Genomic DNA, 8,604 nt, shown 5'->3' on the forward strand with positions numbered 1-8,604 from the left:
AACTGAACAAGAAAGGTAAAGAAATCAAAATATGCACTAAGTTTCGAACTCAGAACCTCAGCAATGAAAGCTGATAGCAGAACCACTAGACCACAAAAGCCATATTGCAAATTCATCACAATACTATTAGTATTTTAGTTTCTCTGGTTCTAAACTGGATACGGCACTGTTTGATAGTAGACTAGTTGTGGACAATGGTAATATCATCATTATTTTATCATATGATCATTTTCGTGAATGTCTTTTTATCATATGATCATTTTCGTGAATGTCTTTTTATATCAACATAGTGTATTTCAAATATCAACAATATGACATAAGAATATCAACACTAGTACAAAAAAATATCAACACATATTGATTGAGATTTTTACATGGTTTTATTGAGATTTTTTTGTGTATATGTTGATAAAAATCTGGTTATCAACATTTACGAAAACTAAAATAAAAAAATATCAAATTTCATCATCCGAACGTCGTCGGAACATATGCAATTGAAATCTCGTTGGAATCCTTATAAAATTATCTTTAATTTTATATATTTTTTGCGAAAAAATAATTTAAATCGAGAGAGTTACGTAAATTCAAAGTTTAAAGATGATTTTAATGAGAGAGAATTGACATTAATACCTTTTAATTTTATTTATTAATTTTCTTAATTAAAAATATAATGCATGTGGCATTATTTCAACCACTGGATCTTCTAATCTAATGGCTAAGATTTAGTCTTAGTTTGGGATTGCTAATTAGTTAGCCATTGATCACTCCTCTATATTTTAGTCTCTTATTTGACATAAATTTGAAGAATAAATTTTTATTATATGATTACATATTTTATTATTCCTACTATTCTTATTAAAAATATAATGCATGTGGCATTATTTCAACCACTGGATCTTCTAATCTAATGGCTAAGATTTAGTCTTAGTTTGGGATTACTAATTAGTTAGCAATTCATCACTCCTCTATATTTTAGTCTCTTATTTGACATAAATTTGAAGAATAAATTTTTATTATATGATTACATATTTTATTATTCCTACTATTCTTATTAGAAAACATTTTTAATTATTAAATGTGCAATCTAAAATATGTTGGCATTATTAAACGTTAACTAAAACGACGTCATGTTTTAGGCTGCGAAACAATATAATACTCATACAAGTGTAAATAATTTCTTTTTTTGATGGCTGCGAAACAATATAAGACTCATACCAGAGTAAATAATTTCTTTTGTTGAGTTATGATTTATATTAATGTAAGCTAAGGAGGGAATAACAATTATTCAATGAACAGAAAGTGAAGTCAAACAGATCAAAATTTGATCTTCGAATCAATTATCAAATAGAAATCTAATACTATCAAAAGATAATCGTATAGACTCTTAAACTTTCTCTTTTTTTCACGAGTATCAAAATATTCACAAGGATATAATGGGGCTTAAAAAACCTTAAAACTTATGGAAATCCAACATTTATGGAAAAAAATAAAACTTATTAAAGGAAATAAAAGGAAAAAGAATTACTACCTCCGTCTCTCAAATATTATCCCACTTTGATCTGACATGGGTTTTAAGAATTTGAATTTTGCCTCCAAATAAAATTGCATCAAGTTTCACCAAGGGCACAAGGAATGCAAGGATGAGTTTTGGAGTCTTTATTATAGATTGCTTGAGATTTGACAATAATATAGTTATTTAGTTTTTTAGTTAGTGCGGTATTTCTTCTAGTTTGCTGCTTTGGTTATTTAGTTTCTTATTCTTTATTAATTTTATATATGTACAGTATGTTGCTTGATTTTGTTTCTTCTTCTTTGTATTATGTGTCTATTTATTTTGTTGTTATTATATATGTATATATATAAGATATTCATAATTTAATAAAACATTAATATAAGATCTTCATAATTAATAAAACAAAAGAAAAATGATCGACCGAATCAATGTAAACGTCGCACTCCCTAAATCAAAAATCATGGATCCGCCACTGCTTGCGGCGGCGTGATTTGTTGCAAGCAATGGTCATGAAATATATGGCCGCATGGAAGAACAACAACAGCCGGCATATTTGGGCGCTCGTACATCGTTCCTCCTGCAGGCGTGTATACAACATCCAGTTTGCACAAGAAACACTTGTTCCCGCTTGGTTGTAAAACTGAATCAAAACCTACATGAACAAGATCAAAACATATGTGAATAAGATGTTAATTAAAACTTATTTATCATTTATTGAAATTATACCTTTCCATTTTATATGATGAGGCTTAGGTGGAATAGGCTGCCTTTGTTGAGAGATTTTCTCATAAGGATCTTCCATATATTCTGTTTTTCTTTCGATTGCTTTGTTCTCCCCGGTATTTTTATCATTGGTTTAGTTGTTTGATTTGTTGTTAGAAATATAATCTACCAGTTTATTAGAGATATGCTTTAACTAGTATTTAAATTAGTGTCAAAATAGAATTATAGTTCAATTCGAGTCCTATTTGACGGTTTGACGGAGTACCAAATATGTTTATTCTAATTAAATTCATCCTTGACAAAAAAATAGATTTAGTAGCATCTAACAAGTAATTAACCTTGTTTTAAAAGAAAATATTAAAATTAAATAAAAATAATACTAATATGTTTATTTTCCTATTTACATTACTTTTACATGTACTCCTTTATACATAATCCCTTGTAATACGCATAAAAATAATATTAATATACACGATTAATTATCTTCATAAAATTAGTATATACTTAGTAACGTAGGGATGTAATCAATTGCTAACTAATTACCAATCCCAAATTAAGACCAATTTTCAACCATTAGATTAGAAGATCTTGTGGTTAATATGATGCCAAGTGTAATATATTTTAAATTTAAATAATTATTAATTAAATTAAAAGGGTATTAATGTCAAATCCTATATATAGTAATTATAACTAACTACTTTCTCTCTCCTCAAAATCATCTCAAATCTTTAAATTTACGTAACTCTCTCAATTTAAATTATTTTTTCGCAAAAAATATATCAAATTAAAGATAATTTAATAAGGATTCCAACGAGATCTCAATTGCATATGTTCCGATGATGTTCGGGTGATGAAATTTGATAAATTATATTTCAATTTTCGTACATGTTGATAAACAGCTATTTTCAACAAATGGAACAAAAAATCTCAATATATTGTAGGCAAAATCTCAATATTATGCATGTCCAATCTCAATAAAAATGTGTTGATATTCCAATGTCATATTGTTGATATTTGTAATACACAATGTTGATATAAAAAAACACTCACGAAAATTATCATATGATAACATAATGACGATATTACCCTTTTGTTGATATTTTGTCTACTATTTATTGAGATTTTGTGAGCTTTAATCTCATCCACTCATTTTAAAATCTAAGGGTGGAGATTTAGTCTTGATTTTGGATTAAGGTGCTAAAAGCATTAGAATAGGTTTAAAAAATCCAAGTATATCAATTGCTAATCCTTTCAAAAGTCGAATTGGATGAGCATCTTATATATACTAGCTATATTGGTCATTGGTGTTTGTCTTTTGTTGTGAGTTTAGAGCATCTTATATATACTAGCTACATTGGTGATTGGTGTTTGTCTTTTGTTGTGAGTTAAGATGCTACATTGGTGATTGGTGTTTGTCTTTTGTTGTGAGTTAAGATTTAGGTTTTTGTCGATGGCGTTTAAAACAATATTTATTGTTTTGGTTGTTTCTGGTTTGATTTTTTGTGTTGGCGCTGTTCCTAATGTTTTGGAGTATTGCAACTTCAATGAAATCTATCAACTTGGAGATTCGATGAGCGATGTAGGAAATTTGATCAAAGAGTACCCAATCGAGGCCTCCACAAACTTCGCGAAGCTGCCGTACGGTCAAACGTTCTTTGAGGAAGCTACAGGGCGTTGCTCCAATGGCCTTTTAATGATAGACTATATTGGTAAGATTAATATTAATTTGTTTTAGTTAATTACTATAGACGCTTTTAATTTAGTTACAATCACAATTGTGAATATATGATGAACAGCAATGTCCGCTGGGCTTCCTTTGCTCCCACCGTATAAACACAAGGGGACTTGGTTCGGGAATGGAGTCAACTTTGCCGTGGCTGGTTCGACCGCGTTGTCGTCTGAGGCGTTGGCTGCTCACAACGTAACGAATCCGGTGACAAATAGTTCTCTTAGCGTTCAATTGGATTGGATGGACTCCTACTTCAATTCCATCAGCCTTGATGAGATAGGTAAATCATATATACCTCTGTTTTACTATCTACTCTATATATATGTAGTAGAATAATTAATATGGAGTATTTGGTTTGGTGAGTATATATAGATCGTTTCAAGAAACTCCGAAGTGCTTTGTTCATGGTGGGAGAAACTGGTGGGAACGATTACAACTATGCCATCTTTCAAAGGAAACAAATGGAGGAATTGAAAAGCATGGTTCCTCAAAGTGGTTGAAGCCGTGATTAATGGAACTAAGGTGAGTTGATATATTGCCATGAATCACTTAGAGAAACTTGTCATTTTACAAACATATCAAATTAAATCATCACTTTTCTACCTTTTACAATTCCTGATTAATATTTCTTGTCCAAAAATTTACAATGTTCTAAATCACGATCGAAAATCATTGAAGATATATTGTAAAAAATACAAACAAATTTAATCAATATTTTAATCAATTAAAGTAGAAAAGTTACGCTTTAATTTGCTATTTAGTTATGGTATTGAAAGTTATGAATATGATTAATGTTGCAGAGAGCCGTAAAGATGGGTGCAAGAAGATTGGTTGTTCCCGGAAACTTTCCGATAGGTTGCCTTCCGATATACAAAACAGCATTCCAAGGCGCACCCCTTAACAACCAAAGTTGCGTGACAGAGTTGAATGAATTTGCGAAGTACCACAACGAGCTTCTGCAAGAAGCCATCCTCAAACTCAAACTAGAGAATCCCAATACTGTCGTAGTCTACGGCGACTATTACAATGCTTACCTAGATCTCCTCCAAACGGGAATAGATAGTGGATATGAGGTAGAGCGGGCCTGCTGCGGAATAGGAGGGAAATACAACTTTAATTTAGGAAGAATGTGCGGAGGAGCTAATGTTAGTGTATGTGAAGATGTTGATCAACATATAAGTTGGGACGGCATCCACATGACTCAACAAAGCTACAAGCACATGGCCGCATGGTTGATACCGCGCTTCTTTACTCAACTCGCCTGCTTTTGATCATTTATCACTTTTTTTTTCAATTTTTATCGTTTTTACCATTTATTTTATTTTCCGATTCCCATTTTTTGTGCTATTTAATTAAATTTATTACAATTTGTTTTGGATATTTTTGTGCACTACTTCTTTTTTTCTCTCTCCTTTTCTATTTCCTTTGTGCATGCTTCCAAACAATTATAACTAAATAAAGAAATATATTCAAAACTATTATGGATTGATGTCGAGGGAATTCAAGGTCTATAGATTCCTATATTATACTGTGCATGAGATGCTCACCGGGAAATTGCCATTGAAGGGAAAGGAGGAAGAGCTAGAGATTCTGAGAAAGATAGGAGAAGGGCGTGAGGTGATTGAAATTGGAAATATTGGAGTATTAAAGAAGGACAGAACTAAAACAATTTTGTTGTTGGCTAATGTAAACAGAGATGCACCATTTATGTTATCATTTTTTTTCCTAGAAGAAGCTCACTTTGTTAGTCTTTGCTGGAGATCTCGACATATAATTCACAGCACGCATGATATTTATATTAAATTTATCATTCGTAATACACTTAAATCAAAAAAAAAAAAAAAGTAGACCGAAATATAGCTAACGCATTATATGTCATATGTGTTTTTTTAGTTTAGAAGCAGAGTCATAAATGTTTAATTTGCAAATTCACCTTAATTTAATGTTATGTAATTAATGTATTCATCTTGATATTATAAGAAAATAAATTGCTTAATACATGAAAAGAAATACCAAGCGTCTGATTTTCTACAACTCAAAGTCACATAAATGCATGAATTAATAAAATAACCACCGGCGACTGTATAAGATTGCACCCGTAACATGCAATAACATAAAATTCATGGCTTCTCCTTAACCCAATAGAGGTTCGGTTTAGATACTTTAAATTTTTTAAAAACAACAACAAACTCATGCAAAGCATGATATGTATATTTAAGTGAAGTTAGTGAAATGGACGATCACTCTGTTTGCCGAAAATGCCACGACCATAAATAAGTTGAAGAAATGACATCTCTTAGAAGTGGAAACTGCAAAAACACGAATGAAGAAATGGGAAGACATGTAAGTGCACCAACCGGCAACAGAATCCATGCCTTCTTCTGCCTAAACACTAGATACAACGTCGAACTAAAGGCAATCATCATGAACAAGATGGACAGGAAAAGGGTAAGCAGGTCAATAAAGTCGCTTGGGCAGTCCATACAGAAAGTCTTGCTCTGCATAACGCGAGGTGAGGATGGACGAGAACACCAACAGCGAAGTGGTGGATGTGAAGAGCTAAACTGCATCTGAAATTGCAAATATTGTGAATGCGCTTGACTTGTAGAACATCGGATAACCAGACTCTGGTTGGTTGCCGCCAGGAACTGTGATAGCGGCAGCGAACACAACTGTAGCAATCAATGCTGCAGTAATAGTACATGAGTTAACCGTATCTTTTGTAGAATTGGGTAAATTTTTTGTTATATTATTCACAATGAACTTGTACATTATATATAAGCTAGAATAATGCTATACAAGGTAAGATTTTCCTCAATCTTTTGTCTTGTTGAATACTCCAGAAGATGTCTTGCTGAATACTCCAGATCTTCCAACACTCCCCCTCAAGTTAAGTGACGGGATTACCGAAGCTTAACTTGCCCAACACTTCTTGAAATGACTTTGCCGAGACTGCTTTGGTCAAGATGTCGGCCAATTGATCTTCTGATTTCACATGGAATTTCCACTATCTTCTCCTCAAGGTTCTCCTTTATGAAGTGTCGATCAATTTCGACATGCTTCGTTCTGTCATGCTGTACCGGATTTTCTGAGATACTGATCGCGGCCTTATTATCACACAACAATTTGCAAGTTTTCTGCGGTTCCAAGCTTAATTCTTTCATCAATCTCCTAAGCCAAAGGATTTCAGTTAATCCGCTCCTGATGCCTCGAAACTCTGCTTCGGCACTAGAGAGGGCGACCACTTTCTGTTTCTTGCTTCTCCAAGTCACCAAATTCCCACCAATAAAGGTGGAGTATCCTCCCGTGGAACGTCTGTCGACCAGATTCCCTGCCCAATCAGCATCAGTGTATCCATGGATATCTAGATGTCCGTTTTTTCAAAACAAAACTCCATGCCCGGCGGTTCCTTTCAAGTAGCGAACAACTCTAAGTGCTGCCTCCCAATGTTCTTCCTGCGGACTATGCATGAACTGGCTTAAGACTCCCACTGCATATGCAACATCAGGTCTAGTATGGGATAGATAGATGAGTTTCCCAACTAGCCTCTGGTATCTTCCCCGATCAGTAGGGACCTCCCCTTTGATGAGATCAGAGTTGAAGTCCGTGATTCTGAACAATAGGAGTATCTGCCGGCTTACAGTCCAACATCCCTATCTCTGCCAATAGATCAAGAACATATTTTCGTTGACTGATGAAGATTCCTTTCCCTGACCTAGGTACTTCAATCCCGAGGAAATACTTGAGGTCACCAAGATTCTTCATCTCAAATTCTGTGGCTAAATGTTCCTTGAGTTGTTGTATCTCTTCGACATCATCTCCAGTAATGATCATATCATCTACATAGATTATTAGACAAGTGATCTTTTCCTTTCTCCGTTTGATGAAGAGGGTGTGGTCGGAGTTACTTTGTTGGTACCCATACTTCTTCATCACCTCTGTACATCTTCCGAACCAGGCCCTTGGGGATTGCTTTAGCCCATATAGTGTCTTCTTCAGTTTGCACACCTTTCCTTGCTCAAACTCTTCTGAGAATCCTGGTGGAGCCTCCATATATATAGGGTCCTTCAATTCTCCATGAAGGAATGCGTTGGTTACATCGTACTGATGAAGTGGCCAGTCCTTATTTGCCGCAATAGAAAGAAGTACTCTCACAGTGTTCATCTTCGCAACTGGAGAGAATGTCTCAAAGTAGTCGATCCCTTGGGTTTGAGTATACCCCTTTGCTACCAATCGAGCTTTGTATCGCTCGATACTTCCATCTGGTCTTCGTTTAATTGTGAAGACCCATCGACACCCCACTGTATGCTTTCCATCGGGCAATGGGCTAATCTCCCAAAGTACCATTCTTCTTTAATGCTTTCATCTCTACCAGCATTGCATCCCTCCAATGTTTGATCTTTACTGCTTCTTCAAAGGTTCGAGGTATCTCCTCCTCGTACAGTGCAGTTTGAAAATCCTTTGCCATTTTGGAGATGTTGGCCTCGGCGAAGTTGGCTATTGAGTACCTGCTCTTTCGCCCTATTCTTTCTGGAGAGTATCTTTTCGGAGGGATTCCCCTCGTACTCCTAACGGGACGCACATATTGCTCTGTATCTTGATCAATACTAGTGTCTTCTTCTTCTTCTTCTTCTTCTTC

The 8,604-nt window shown here is 34.2% G+C and overlaps 1 pseudogene; it reads left to right on the plus strand.

Moving 5' to 3' along the window:
• The first annotated feature begins 3,737 nt into the window (after positions 1 to 3,737).
• On the plus strand, positions 3,738 to 5,236 carry LOC125206111 (annotated as a pseudogene).
• The last annotated feature ends 3,368 nt before the right edge of the window (positions 5,237 to 8,604 follow it).

This window comes from Salvia hispanica, chromosome 2 (assembly GCF_023119035.1).
Source record: "Salvia hispanica cultivar TCC Black 2014 chromosome 2, UniMelb_Shisp_WGS_1.0, whole genome shotgun sequence".
Taxonomy (NCBI): Eukaryota; Viridiplantae; Streptophyta; class Magnoliopsida; order Lamiales; family Lamiaceae; genus Salvia; species Salvia hispanica.